Source organism: Dermacentor silvarum, chromosome 7 (genome assembly GCF_013339745.2).
Source record: "Dermacentor silvarum isolate Dsil-2018 chromosome 7, BIME_Dsil_1.4, whole genome shotgun sequence".
Lineage (NCBI taxonomy): Eukaryota > Metazoa > Arthropoda > Arachnida > Ixodida > Ixodidae > Dermacentor > Dermacentor silvarum.
Genome location: NC_051160.1, coordinates 133,189,367 through 133,204,828, shown reverse-complemented (window position 1 = coordinate 133,204,828; position 15,462 = coordinate 133,189,367). Strand labels below are relative to the sequence as shown.

The 15,462-nt window shown below is 47.1% G+C and overlaps 1 protein-coding gene across 1 annotated transcript in view; it reads right to left on the bottom strand.

Moving 5' to 3' along the window:
- The window catches only part of LOC125946977 (uncharacterized), a 257,786-nt gene that overhangs the window by 227,340 nt on the left and 14,984 nt on the right, over window positions 1-15,462 (bottom strand). The gene's annotated exons all lie outside the window — the stretch shown is intronic.

Below are 15,462 nucleotides of genomic sequence, written 5' to 3'. Positions count from 1 at the left end.
GCTACCCTTCTTCGGTTGTTCGATCTGCTTGCGTAAACAGGCAAGTTCGTGCCTCGGATGCCATACGCTCTTTTTCAGGCGCCTTCCGCGCAAAGGCCTCTTCGGCAGAGAATTAAGCTTCGCCCTGCTGAGGCCGCATAACCGCGAGTGCTGTGTAACCGAAGGCAGCGCACGTATACCACGCGGGATACATGTGTCGTCGTTATGCGGTGCATAAGCGGCAGAACACAAGCACAGCAAACAGTGTCGGCTCGAAACCGTAGATGTTCACATATGGAGACGGTTTCAATGCCTTTTTATGTGAACTGCGCTCGGCTACTGCGCAGAGTTGAACCTTGACCATGCGGATATCCCAGTCACATCGCTTAAGTGCATAAACTAGCGTTCCACGAACTGCACAAGCTAGGTGTTTTCGCTGTGACGATACCGGAATCATCATCAGCTTGCGAACGCACGTTTTGGTGCCTTCGAACATTGAAGACTTATCTTCGCAGCAAGATTACGAATAACCGTCTGAGCGACCTAGCTGGGCTTGCGGTCGAACTACCTCTTGCCAATAAGATTTATATTCAGCGTATTCTCTACATGTTGATGCGGCGCACAGTAATCGACGTATACACCTGCACTAGTGTGCCGGTGTAATGATACCCCATCGTATCTGTGTGGTGCTTTCGCGGGAAAATTGTGAGTTCACGGGCGTAGAACCCAAATGTATACCGGTATCAGAACAACCCGCTTTATCATCGAATAAATCCCGGCTATGTTTTGTCTTTCGCTGTCACAGCGCAGGCACAGTTGGGCACTTCATCTGTCCCCATCATCGCTTTGAAAGACACTCCATGGGGTGCTGTCCGAGGCGACGTCTGTGCCCTATAGCTAGTGTGATGAACCGTCCTAAAATTTGCGTTTGTGAAACCTGCTGTAGTGTATGGCCAAAATTGACACTGACTGACATGCCTACTGCGTCCTCTATTTTTGCAGTTCTCTCCTCTCTTCTATTTGCTTTTGTTATTCCCGTATATCTCCTTGTTATTATTTTCTTATTTCCGACATTCATAATCACCAGGCTGAGCCTTTTTTGTAATCTAGCGCGTCTTTGCCAAAGTTGGAATTGAGAAGCACATTGCTTAGTGGTGTTCTCAATCCTTCTGTGAAATTACTCTTTTGAAGCTATATTGTTATCTAGAAACTGACTGTTATTTTGTTGCTGCTGTGTACCTGGTTTTTTTTTTTTTCATTACATAATACTCTTTTTTATGTGTGTGCTGTACGATGCACTATACAAATTTTCATTTTCTTAGCAAGAGCACTGCTGTGTAAATGTGCTCATTTTTAATTTATATCTTACTGCGTTGCTGGAATACCTTATTCAGACTGATGTATTCAGAACGCCTTCAGCCCATTCAAGCTGTTGTTAAATGATTTTAGACATCGAGCAATTCTTATCCGCATCGCAACTCTGTTGTGCTCTTGGACGAGTGTGTTGAATGTACGTAAATGAATTTTCGCTTTTTTTTTCACCTACTTTCATTCTTAAATGACGCAAAGAAAGCATGCCGAATAACTACAAAGTTCAGATAGTTCAATTAAAAAATATAAGAAAATAGGAAACACGTTCACAAATAGTGGGAGAAATTGCAATGCACAGAAGCGTTGGGCTGAGCAATGATTGACATCTTTTGAACATTCGCAGCCTGGATATCTACTACGCTGCACTTATCTACGCAGAACACCGTGTATGTTTATTGGAGTCTTCAGTGACTGAACGAAGCGTAGTTGCCATGTAACAAGATTTATCTCGGACTTCCGATTGATTGATTTGAACATTTATAAAAGAAGAGGAAAGTGGAAGGGAGTTAAACAATAGCCAAAACACAACGCATAAGTTCTCCGCCTGCCTGCCCCCCCCCCCCCCCCCGAAGGAACTCACTTGTAGTGGGTGCCCCCCCCCCCCCCCCCAATAAAAAATCCTGGCACCGCCCCTGACAAATCGGAAGTTACAAGAACGACTGACCAACGCAAAAAAACATCTCAGCTCACTTCACGCAGCGTGCCTCTCCACTCACGCGGCGTCCCAACGACAGGTAGGAAGGAAATCGTTCGGAGGGAGCATCGCGCAACAAGATTGAAGCCAAGCGTGTCGGCCAAACACGTGATAGACACGTCTGAACACGCGGCAAATTTAAGGGCTCCCGCTCTACAAACAGCGCTGCGGCAGGGCCCCCAGACAAGTGCCCATTGATTGAAAAACCACCGGGCACCAAACGTCTTGCTGAATCTCGACTCTTGCTCAGTGATCCAGACCCAAGAGGTCACGTGTTGGGCCGACACTGAGCAAAGGGCTGGCGTCACGGAGCGTTCGCTTGCCAAGGCTGGCTGCGCGATGTCATGCTCTCTCCTAGCGTTTTTCTTCCTCCATGCCAGACGCCATACATTTTGTTTCTCGCGGCGGCCGCTAAGGTTGCGCCTCAGCGCGAATCAAAAGGCGGATTCAAGATTGTCCCGATCTGCAAGACGCTTTAGGGAAAGCTAACAGAAACGCATTTTGTAGCCTATGTTAGGTTCGCTTTAGAATTTCTGCTTATCGGATATGACTTCACTATTAATTGGCCTCAATTCTGCACTTGCGATAAGTGCCCGTAAGTGAATAAATAAAAAGTTTGGCAATTTGGAAAGAGACGAAAACTTATCGCTGTCTTTTGTCACTAATGTTAGTTTAGATTTGTAGCCTGCAAGCAAAAACAGCAGGGCCTACCAATCGTTTACGGTTTCTTTTATCAGAAAAGAGTCCGCTTAAAAAGTTCACCGACGTTTACATTAATCCCTAATGCGAAATTTGAGCGCAAGTCTATACGTGTTTTCATTTCGCGTATGGTTATTTTGCATTAAACTGCCTCACTAATCGGGAGATTGCGAGGGGCAGCGCGTGGTTGACGCGTGGGCGTGATTCACAGCAGCTGCCGTAGACAGACCTCCGCTAGTGCAGCGTTTTGTTTCCATAGAGCCGACGCGCGCTACTCTGTCGCCATATCGTAGCCATCGCCGCCGAACAGCCAGTCTTGCGCGACCTTGCGGTGTTCTTCGCACGCTTTCGGTCCACCAACGAGGAGAGCGGCCCTTCGTAGCGCGGAAAGCGTGCCACCAGTGTCAGCGGCGACAACACCCAAGGAAGCGTGACATCGAGCAGCAGCGCTCCATCGTCTCTTGCAGGAGCAGTGATCCCCGTCACACACGCTGGTACCGCGGACTGACCTAAGCAGCTGACGCCGCGGACGAGCGTACCCTTCCCCACCTCACGTTGCCATGCCCTCCCCCTGCGCCCCCCTCTTCCCCTCGGAAGCGCAGAAGCGATCGCCCACGCTGCAGCAACTGAGTGATTGCGCAGGCCGTATCCCCTCCGCTGTCCGTCTCAAGCTTTCTGTCAGCTTCCGCTGCGCGCCGCGTTCGCTTTGACCTTTCACTGTGCTCCTTCGCTCGGTTGCGAGGGACGCCGAGGCACGCCGACGCTCAGCGCAGGCACGGCGCCTAATATTTGCGCCCCAAAAGAAATCATGCTATATTCACACAATGATGTCAGCCGAAGTATTATTTAGCGGCTCATTTTGGCATCCTCGATATATGCCCGGCCAAACACTACCTTTCTTTCTTTCTTTCTTTATTTATTTATTTTCCAGTAAAAGAAACAGAAACTGGATGGTCATTTTGGGCTAAATGTGAGAATACCTGAAAGTGAGAATATCCCCACACCTTTGACTTTACCCATACCCTTTACGCTTTATCGCACGTGACAACTATCTGTAATTTTCAGCACATTGCAATGCATGGTACACCGTATTACCACCGGGGGCGTATTATGTAAGTGTTCATCTAGTGGACATGTCCACTTTGTATCCTGCTGAAGTGCTCTTTGGCTGGGGGCCCCTGTCTGCTTCTGGCACGTACGCCATTTCCGCCAATCAGAATTTCCCTTTCAGTGCCAAAGCGGAGTAGCAGACTAAAGCGCACTAGCTCAGATCGACCTCTCTGTCTTTCATATCAAAAAAATTTATCTCTCTCTCTGGGAGCCACACTTTCAAGTAATCTTTGCTTGGTATTACCATGTAACACATGTCACTAACGAAGCCAATCACACCCTTAGAAACTTTCGGAAAACTTGCGTCATGCAGCATCACACAGTTAAAAACGGAAGCGCACCTTGGTAACCTAGACCTAAGGGGTATTATGTTTACGATGTGCCTTTACTTGTAGTTTTATCTTTTCTTTTTGCGCACCTCGTTAATTCTGCCAACTCACCATCTGTCGTGCTCCCCAAATCATGCGACAGCAATGTTTTCCCCCGCGCCGTGAACTGCTGGTTACCTGCGCTGTTTGTTTTTCTTTTTTGTGAAGAGAGCAAAGAACTGGGATATTTTTCCAATGACGCTGTACTCCCCTCCGATTAACATGATTTCAAGATTACCATCAGATCATTATCGCTATAAATTCTGCCAACCCTCATGCAAGACTTCGTGTCTGGGGTCATTTGAAATATTTAATAAAAAGGACTCGTGACAAAATGACATGCTTGCTTTGTGCGATCAAGTTAAGTGCTCAGTCAGAACCCACCAAGGCATACATAAAAATGAGCCCCAGAGCACTGCTTAACATTCAGACTACACCATCTCCACAAAGAGGACGCATCTAATTTTCGCTTTCATATTAATTGTTTTTTTTTGTTGAGCTAAAGCCTACATAAGCTCCCGTCTAGCTTTTACGATTTTTTGTTTCGTATTTGCTCTCTGCGTTCACTATTGTTCATACACTTCTTTTTTTTACTTTTTTGTAGTTGCTATTTATTCTCATTTAACTACCTTTCTAAAATATATTCATCCATTCCTCATGTAAAATCCGCAGAACAAGGGTGTTTCATATAACTAAATAAAAAATGTGGGCAGCTTGCAAAAGTGGTGCATGGCTGGAGTAAACAATGAAGCTGATGATCTACCTAGCTTCTTCCAGGTTTTACTAGGCTTGGCTAAGTTTTGCTAGGAAATGGTAAGTGCTGCTAGGACGTTATTCCGAATTGGATCGCCACCGACGCGCAGATTCTCGCTTGGCCGCGCGAAGTGCTTCAAGATGAGCGGCTTCTTCTTCGGGTGTCCGGATCTTCTTTGGTCGTCTCATGTCATGAGTACATGTAGTCGCCACAGAATCAACGAGAGTTCTGCCCCCGTTGCCGCGGTTCCGCACTTTTTCTCCCCGGTGACGTCACGGCAAAGCTGCGCCTCCACATTTACCAGGGCGTGGCTGGTCGAAACCTGCCGAGCCGCCGCCAGTAGCGCCGGCTGCAGTCACGGACACGGCGCGCGTTCAACGAGAAGGCGCGGAAATGCGGACGGCGTCGGCAGTAGCTCTGCGCTTTGCCTCGTTAGTGCTGCTACAATTTCTATCTCTCTCTCATTTTCTCTTTATCTCTCCCGACCATAGCGCAAATGCTCTCGCTTCTTCTCTTTAGCGTACCATGTAAAGGCAACATGTGCACGGCACGAAGAACCGGGAGAAGAGGCGAAGCACGCGCCGCTCCGCGAGGTGGTTGCTAGGCAACGCGCGGTGAGGCCATCGGCCGGCGCGGTTTCTTGTGCGCACTACGCGGCCTAACCAAGAGCTTAAACAGCTCCGCTGTTAATATTTCGAACAGCCAGTTGAACAGGAGAAAAGGTAGTCAGTGCAATAGATTACGATCGACCAACTGTACGAACCGCTTTCAACTGACTCACATTAGAAGATGATGGCTCCGCACGTCCAAGAAACGTGGTGAATGGTTCTATCGACTTCTGCCTTGTGGGTTGCATGTCCTGAGAGGGCGACAGCGTCAGGAGGGCTTCATAAATGTCGGCCACTTGCGAGGCCGTGTTCTGATTGGAGCCCCGCTGTTCTGGAGAAGTCGACCTAGCTGCCGTCAGAATTTCGTAGCTAGCTGAGGGCGTAGATCCCACGCGATCCAGTTTCGGAGAAATGTCGGCGTCAGCAGATTCTCTGGATTCGGAAACGCAGGATGCGTCCCGCTGCACTGCTGTGTTCATCTCCTCTGCCTGCAAAGGAAATTCGTTTGAACAACAAAAGTAACCTGGGTATAGCAGCGAACAAGGAAAAGATATATAGCACGCGGTGGCCGGTACTGAAACAAAAATTTAGTTTATATTGGCCAGCTCATCCGGGCAAGCCAGAATGCTTACGTAACAGCCAATGTTCTAATATAAGAATTTAATGAACTATTTGAGGCTGTGCCCACGGTTGACAAATAGAATCACTTTCTTGCTGCTTCTCTCGAGCAAGCTAATATCTTTAACTACATAAGTGCGGAAATATTGCTTTCTTTATAAACACTAAACTCGCCTTGACTGTAGTAAACCTCGCCTGCCCTCCATTCGGAAGGAATACTGTGCGCCACACATTGAATTGAATTCTAGGGTTTTCCGTGCCAAAATCACGATTTCATTATGAGGCACGCCGTAGTGGGAGAGGGCATCGGATGCACCCTTTCAGCCCGGAACTTTTTACCGTGCGGAATTTTTTTTCATTGTCTTGTATTGATTTACTACTGCCCAAAGAAACACAAAAATATTTATTATATTCGGATTACCACAACAGTAGACTATATGGCGCCATGTTCTATATATAGGACACCAGGGCTTAGGGGTTGCAGAGAGCAATATGAAGAATTTCGAAGGTGCATATCATTCTCAGCTGTATGACACATTAAAATGCAGAAAAACTTGCATGATGGCAATTTGACAGTGGTGCTTGTGTGCGAAATACCTAAAAACATTATTCGTGCTGGTTATACGCGGCTAATGATTTAATTCAGTGGCCTCTATCTACGTGATAGGCGCTTTGTCTGACGTATTTTTGTCATTGATGGCTAATATTTCGTCGAATGTACAGTAATTACTGCTCCCCCAGCCTGCAAAAGCAAACTGTATATCTTCATTTTCATCGTCATCGTCTTGTACCTCCAACACGCAGACTTCCTCATCATTGCACTTTAATGGCCTCCATTTACTTGATAGTGGGTTTGTCAGATGTATATTCGTCATACCTAGTCGACTTTCCTTATATTATGCAGCAATTACTGCTCCCCAAGCCTGCGAAAGCAAAATGTGTGTAGTGCCCACCGACGCCGCAACGCAGTGACGATAAGGTCGGTGCTCTCTGCCGGCGCCAGGGTGCCGGCTGCGAAAGACGATGAAAATAAAGAAGAGCGGCGCGTGCTCGATGCGTAAGCATGGCACCAGATAGTCCGTTCTAAACGTCTGGTGTACTTGTTCTCTTGTTCTGGCGATCCGCTGCGAGCACTCGGTTCCTGACAGGTGTATCCTAGTTTCCATCGTTTTCGTCTTCTACCTCAAACACGTACATTTCCTTCATCATTGCCCTTGATTTGCCTCCATCTACTTGATAGTTACTTCGTTGGATGTATTTTCACCATAGACGGCGAATTGTTCGTCTACTGTGCAAAACTGTATATTCTGCCTTTCATCGTCATCTGCATCCAACACGCACACTTCCTATAGTGCAGCAAATGTATCTGGGTCATTGATAAAGAGACGTTTCGCTATAGGAGTCCCTTTGCCACTGAATACAACATTTCAGGCTGACTGATTTCCTCTGGAATAATAGCACAAGAAGTCGGAAGCTGTCACAAGTAAACAGTACCCTCACGCTACATTCAACACATGCAGGGCCCTTGACAACCACTGAGCCTTGGTGTCCTTTATTTATGACACGCAGACCATGGCGTGCTGTGGGCTATGCGCAAATAAGAGGCAGAACTTCCCGACACAAATACACGCCTAAGCATATCAGAAACAAAACACAAAATTATGATCGCTACCGAGACAGTAGGTATTGACTGAATGTTAAAAGATATGGATACTGTCGCAGTCGTCTTTTTGCCTTCCGCCATTTTGATTTCACCTCTAGCGATTTCTGACGAAGATAAGGATAATGAAACTGTCGCCTATGCTAGTCGAGGTGTATGGAGAATAGCTCGAATTGTTTTTGAGTTTGCTAACCATTTGTGTCACGATTTAGCACAATTTTGGTTCGTGTCCCTTTTATAGTTCACCCAGGCCGAAAGGGTTCATTTTGGCCACCACGGGATTTGTGACGTGCTCCCACTGCCCCAGACAGGCGCGTTTTTGCATTTGGCCCCCAACGAATTGCGGCCGCCGCGGCCGGGATTTCATCCCGCGACCTCGTGCTTAGCAGAGCAACATCACATCCGCTAAGCCACCGCGGCGGGTGGGCTACACGCTATTATATGGAGTGCGCTACCACTCGCTGTGTTCTACAAGGACGGCTTACTCACCGCGATGCCTGGAGTCATCACCAGGGGCATCCCGACGTTGGACACGGAGCCTAGATCCACGGGAAGCGACGACGTGGTGGGAACCACGGGCTGCTTCCGGCGGTGGCGTCCTATCTCGCGGCCCCTCATAGCACCGGATTTCACCGGAGCAACGGAGCTGGACGTTGCCATGTTGTCCTCCGTGTCTGCGCTCGTGGAAGCTGTCGCGGTGCGGGTTTGCATGTTCTGCATGTTCTTGCTGCCTTCGGCACCTTTCTTTGCTGGAGACGACATGTCGGGGTTAGGTTCACCTGGGGATTTTGAAAAACCCAAGAGCTAACGGAGAACGCTAGATTGACACGTAGAGTATTGTTCTTGTTCCTTAGTGAAGAGCATCTCACGCTGACGAGCAGTCGGTAGGGCGCTTTCTTCTTCTGCGGGTGCCTCGCGCGCTCGCGGCCTCACGCTCAAGCAGAGCTATACGGGGACGCCGACGATGAAACACGTTGTTGCCTATCTCGTATTTGGCTCCTACCCAATACGGGGGGATTGGCCAATAATTTATGGATTATTCCAATTTACTGTGAAACATAAATTTCCGAATATCTATGGAATTAGAGCTGTAGAACGTTGAAATATCTGTTAAAATAAAATCAGGAAAGTTAGATTGAATAAATAATAATTTTTTAAAAGTACACAAAAAGTAAAAGAACGAGTTTAGCAGGGCATTCGGTTGGATTCTGTAACAAATGTTGGGACAGCGGGGTAAGCATCCCTGTAGCTGAATCCCAAAGTGGAGTTTCCAAACGAAATAACAGGTTCTGTTAAGCCCAGTCCGAGTCTTCCAAAAGGTATTTCCAGTAGTCTTTTTCTTGCCTCTGTAAAGTTGCGACAAGATAGACGAAAGTGATGTATGGTCTCTTCCTCAATACAAAACCAACCAAACCCGACCTGCGTATGCAGAAATTCAGGGAGGGAACGCGGCAACGTAATTCGGTGAGAGAGATCTCAAGCATCTTTGTGTCATAGGATTCGCTACGTCATAAAAATGATAGGTGCTTATAATCTGGAGAAGCAGTCAGAATATGTCGCATACCTACAGGCACACATTCATTCATTCATTCATTCATTCATTCATTCAATTTATTGATAAATCACAAGAGATGGTTACAAACTATCTCGACCGATAGCCTACATTCGCTAGTAGTCGGTCCACTGAAAAATTCGTTGAACAGGTTAACAGCGCAAACTTGTATAGGTGCAAAGAATTAAATCTGTTTAAAAATAAATATAACAAGTGATGTCCATATTCACATCATTACAACATATAACAGGTAGAAAAAACACCACCCAAACAGCGAAGCTGAAACGTGCGGCCCCGGTGTTTAGCAGTGGCTTAATCGCGACGCTGTATGGACGCGTTTCTCAATTATTGGTTACATGTTTGTGTTTCTAGTGGAACGCAATCGCCAATGGCGGGCGGATGCTGCAAACTACGACGCAGAGCTAACTCGAGATATCGAACGCATGCGACAATGGCGATCCGAGGAGGAAATGTTGCTGATAGAGCAGCGTCAACGTGGTAATGGCGGGAACGCGTTCGCAGGCGCCAACGCCCGCTTTTGGCGGGAGTTTCTCGAGCGGCACTTTGGCTTCCGCTGCAACGAAACCTCCAGGTTGAAATCGCGAAGTGCAACGCAAGCGCCAATGGCGGGCGGACGCTGCTAACCACGACGCCGAGCTAACTCGAGATATCGAACGCATGCAAGTAGTTTTGTCGCACAGATTGATCGCCTTGCATCTGCTGGATACCTTATGGCCTTAATTTCTGCTATAGCACAACAGCTTCTTAAGCTCACCAAACGTGACGGCCCGCTCAGTCACCGTGCCAGCCTCATGAAAGGCGCCGGTTAGCAGTGCTTCCGTATGTTCATGATGTATCCCATCGGTGAAATTTATTGGGCAGCGTGCAGGAATCACTTTGTTTTTTCAGTCCTGGAAAAGGTGGCAAGGCTCTGCAACGTGTCAATACGCCTACATCACATCATCAACAACAGCAGCAGCTTATATTTATGTCCACTGCAGGACGAAGGCCTCTCCCTGCGATCTTCAATTACCCATGTCTTGCGCTAGCTGATTCGTACTTGCGCCTGCAAATTTCCTAACTTTATCACCCCACCTAGTTTTCTGCCGTCATCTACTGCGCTTCCCTTGACTTGGTATCCATTCTGTCACTCTAATGGACCACAGGTTATCCATCCTACGCATTATATGGCCTTCCCAGCTCCATTTTTTTCTCTCAATGCCAATTAGAATATCGGCTGTCCCCGTTTGCCCTCTGATCCACAGCGCTCTTTTCCTGTCTCTTAACGTTAGGCCTAACATTTTCCTTCCATCACTCTTTGTGCGGTCCTTAACTTGTTCTCGAGGCTCTTTGTTCAGCTCCAAGTTTCTGTCCCATATTTGGACACCGGTAGAATGCAATGATTGTGTACGTTTCTTCTCAACGATAGTGGTAAGCTGCCAGTCAGGATTTGGCAATGTCTGCCGTGTGCACTCCAACCCAATTTTAATCTTCTGTAAATTTTCTTCTCATGATCAGGGTTACCTGTGAGTAATTGATCTAGATAAACATACTCCTTTACAGACTCTAGAGGGTGACTGGCGATTCTGTATTCTTATTTCCTTACCATGCTATTGAACATTATCTTTGTCTTCTGCATATTAATCTTCAATCCCACTCTTACACATTCGCGGTTAAGGTCTTCAACCATTTGTTGTAATTCGTCCCCATTGTTGCTGAATAGGACAAAGCCATCTGCAAACCGATGGTTGCTGAGATATTCGTAGTTTGTCCTCACTCCTAAGACTACCCAGTCTAACAGCTTGAATACTTCTCCTAACATTGCAGTGAATAGCATTTTACAAATTGTGCCTTCTTGCCTGACCCCTTTATTGATAGGTAACTTTCTACTTTGCTTGTGGAGAACCAAGATAGCTGTGCAATCCATGTAGATATTTGCCGAGATATTCATGTATACCTCCTGTACTCCATCGTTACAGAATGCCTCTATGACTGCTGGTATCTCTAATGAATGAAATGCATTTTCAAAGCCATGTAGAGATGTTTATTGTAATCCGCAGATTTCTCTATTACCTGGTTGATGACATGGATATGATCCATCGTAGAATAATATATCTTCCTGAAGCCAGCCTGTTTTCTTGGTTGGCTGAAGTCTAGTGTTGCCCTGATTCTATTTGAAATTACCTTGGTGAATATTTTATACAATACTGAAAGCAAGCTAATGGGTCTATAATTATTCAATTCTTTAACGTCTCCCTTCTTATGGATTAGTATAATGTTTGCGTTCTTCCAGCTCTCTGGTAGATCTGTAGTCCTGAGGCACTGCGTACAAAAGGCCGCAAGCTTTTCAAGCATGATGTCTCCTCCATCTTCGACTAAATCTGCTGTTATTCCATCTTCCCCAGCAGCTTTTCTGCTGGCCATGTCTTGCAAGGCTCTTCTAACTTCATCGCTAGTTATAGAAGGATCCTCTGTATCTTGTTCATCAATACTTCGAATAAAAGTAGCTTGGCTGCTCTGGGGACTCTACAGGTCAGTATAGAATTATTCCGCTCTTCTTACTATGTCATCGAAATTGCTGATGAGATTATCCTGCCTATTATTCAGTGAATACATCTGTCCTTGTTTTCCTTGATTGCATGCTTCGTTGATATTTTACGGCTTCCTCAATCTTTCCCACGTTATAATTTCGAATATCTCTTACGTTCTTCTTGTTGATCAGTTTTCTAGCGAATTCTATCTGATCTCTTTAGTCTGACACTTTCATATTTGGCCGTTTCCTTATTACGTCCTTTGTTACTTGGGAGAGTTTATCGACTGGTTGCCTTGGTGCTTTACCTCCCACTTCAATTGCTGCTTCTGAGATCAACCTAGTTACCGTTTCATTCGTTACCTATATGTTATCTTCATCTTACTGTTCTAAATCTGCATATTTGTTTGCGAGCACCAGTCTGAATTAGTCTCCTTCTACCCTTACTGCTTCTAGGTTGGCCTGTTTCTTCTTGACTAATTTTACTCTTTCTCTCTTCAAATTGAGAAAAATCCTAGCCCTCGCTAACCTATGGCCACTGCATTTTGCCCTACCTAATACTTCTACATCCTGCATAATGCAGGGATCGGCATAGAGAATGAAATCAATTTCATTTCTTGTTTCTCCATTAGGGCTTTTCCAGGTCCACTTCCTGATGTTGCGCTTCTTCAAGAAGGTATTCATTATTACTTGCCAGCCTGCCTTTTACCCGCTGCTGCATTAAAGTCGCCCATGACAACGGTATACAGAGTCCCCACCTTTCTGATCGGTAATTCAACATCTTCTCACAACTGTTCGATTTCTTCCTCATCGTGACTGGAGGTTGGCGCGTAGGCTTGTACTACCTTCATTCTATACCTCATATTCAGCTTGATTACGACGACTGTTGCCCTCACATTAATGCTGTAGAATTCGTCAATGTTTACAGCTATATCCTTATGAATTAGAAATCCTGCCCCGTATTCTCTCTTATCTGGAAGACCTCTGTAGCATATGACGTGACCGTTTGTCCTGGAAGACCTCTGTAATTGATGACGTGGCCGTTTGTCAGCACTGTATAAACGTCACCTGTTCTTCTTATCTCGCTAAAGCCAATAATATTCCAGACAATTCCTCAAACAGTCCTACTAAGCTAGTCTCACTCGAGAGGGTGCGCGTGCTGTACATTGCCAGGTTCAGTTTCCAGTGGGGGCCTGTCCGGACCCAGAGATTCTTAGCACCCTCTGCTGCGTCGCAGGTCTGACCGCCGCCTTGGTCAGGTGCTCTGCAGCTTCTGGGGACTGAGGGCCATGAGTAATTTCCAGGAGTCATGAGGGAGGTAGTGGCCGAATACTGCACGAGGGAGGTCAATTCCTGTTCTGACGAGGGAGTGACCTTGTTTGAAGCTTAGTGGGCCACCGTAATGTGATTCCACGTGGACTAGTATAACCCCACTAGCTCTCGCCATTTTTCTGCCGGTGTCAGGCGCCACTCTATGCCTCATAATGTAGTGGACTGCAGCAGGATTCAAACTTACCACCGTCAAATTAGAAACCTGATGTCCGAGTTTAACTCGTGTCCTTTCTTCTCGTGTCCGGAAACCCGGACATAAAGTTTTTTCTCGTGTCCGTGTTTTGCGGCGCTTCCAGGTACCATTCCAGGATGACCGACCAACAAGCCCATATCGCCACCCTAGTGATTTTCTGGGCTCGAATCTCGTTATGGTATATTTATTGCGAGAGCAATTATATGGACACTCCAGGCGCATTCCTGCCGTCGCCATCCCGGTGATGGTCCTCATATAGTCCAAGGGCAATGACATTATCGCCACACATCAAATCCCGGCCGCGGCTTCCGCATTTTGATGGGAGCGAAAAGCAAAAAAAAAAAAAGCCAGTGTGCCGTGCAGGCGGCCTGAGAGTGAAAGCCATTTCTACAGGCGGCCTGAGAGTCCGTGAAAATGACTGCTGCGTCTGTGCATGTAGTGGTGGCGAGAGCGATTGCCGATTCTTCCGCCGTTTCCGGGTTGCGTGCCTTGACGGTTGCCGATGCTAACTCGCGGCCTCGGGAGTCTACGACGCTGAGAGCATACGCGTTTCGATGCGGATACTTGGCCGCGTCGGTGTAGCGGGCGTCTGGGTCTTGCTTGAACTTTCGTTTGATGGCGTTGGCTCTAGCTTGCCTTCTACTCTTGTGGTATATGGGATGCATGTTTTTGTAAAGGTATACTTTTTTTCTTTTTTGACATTTGCTGTACTTCATCTTTTGTCGTATGCATCACCACGCTTGACACGGACGGCTTCTACCAAGGGGAGCGAAGCAAACCGCTGCGGAGCACATGGGCATGAGGATGAGAGCCTTAGTTGGATGTCGCTTTAACGGACGCAGACCAATGAACAATGACAGATTGTTATGTTGTTACTGTGCGTCCCCGTGAGACTTCCTCCCCCCGCCCCCTATCCACTTACTAGCAAAACTGTGTGCACATATCATAAGGTGGGATAAAAAGGGCACCCCTTTGAGTGAGTGAGGGGACTCGTCAATATAGTCTATAGACTATTATTATTATGGCAGGCCTCCTCGCCGTAGTAAGTGCGTAAAGAAAAAATGACTCACCATACAGGCCCTGCGAAAGTGGATATCCTGCCAAGCTGTCGAAAACCACCACAACTACTGAGGGGGGCATGCAATGCTTTGTGGCTTTACAGTAACGGTAATAATGCTATCTCATTGAGAAATGGTAGTAATGGGAGTAATGACAATTTTGACAAACACGCCGCCACCCATAGCGGTGCTGGAACAACATTGAAATCAGTTGCTAGGCTGGTTATTTTATATAGTAAAAGCTAGGGACGTCAGTCCCACGTCGCAAGCTGCGGTCGGCGCGGCAGCTTGCGCAACAGTGATCTTTACTGGCAAACGTACGCGGGGAGCACGGCGTGCTTCGCATGGTTATCAGGAGCACCTTATCATCAATAATGTGATTCGGATGCTTGTTTGAGAGAGAGAGAGACAAAACTTTATTTTGATGAGGCACGGAGAAGCGTCGATCTCCGTGGTGGGTGGAGCCTTCAGTCCAGGGCCCCAGCGGCGGTGGCAGCACTTTCGGCTCTGGCGATAAGCTTTCGCTGATCCTCCAGTGCCGAGCTGGTCAGCACCATCTCCCACTGCTCGTCCGTTGCATTTCGATTTGGGGGAGTTATTGGGGATATTTGGCAAGCCATGTGGTTGTGGTAGAGAGTAGCTCGCTATGTACACGGAAAGGACAAAGGGGCTGATAAAGGGTGGGTTACATCGCGTGAAGGAGCGTGAAGTGAGGATAGGTGTTGGTCTGGAGTTGCCTCCCGGTCGTTGGCTTCAGCTCTGGTGAGAGATGGGTGGGTCGTGGGCGGCATCGTTCTTCTCGAAAGCGGTAGTGCTGCATTATATTGTAGTAAGTTGTAGTGTGTCTGGACTTGGGTCTTCTGGCGTCTCTTGCAGTGCCGGTTGCAGTGACCTCGGCTATCGGTTTGCACGATGGTTTCCGGTGACGCTTCATGT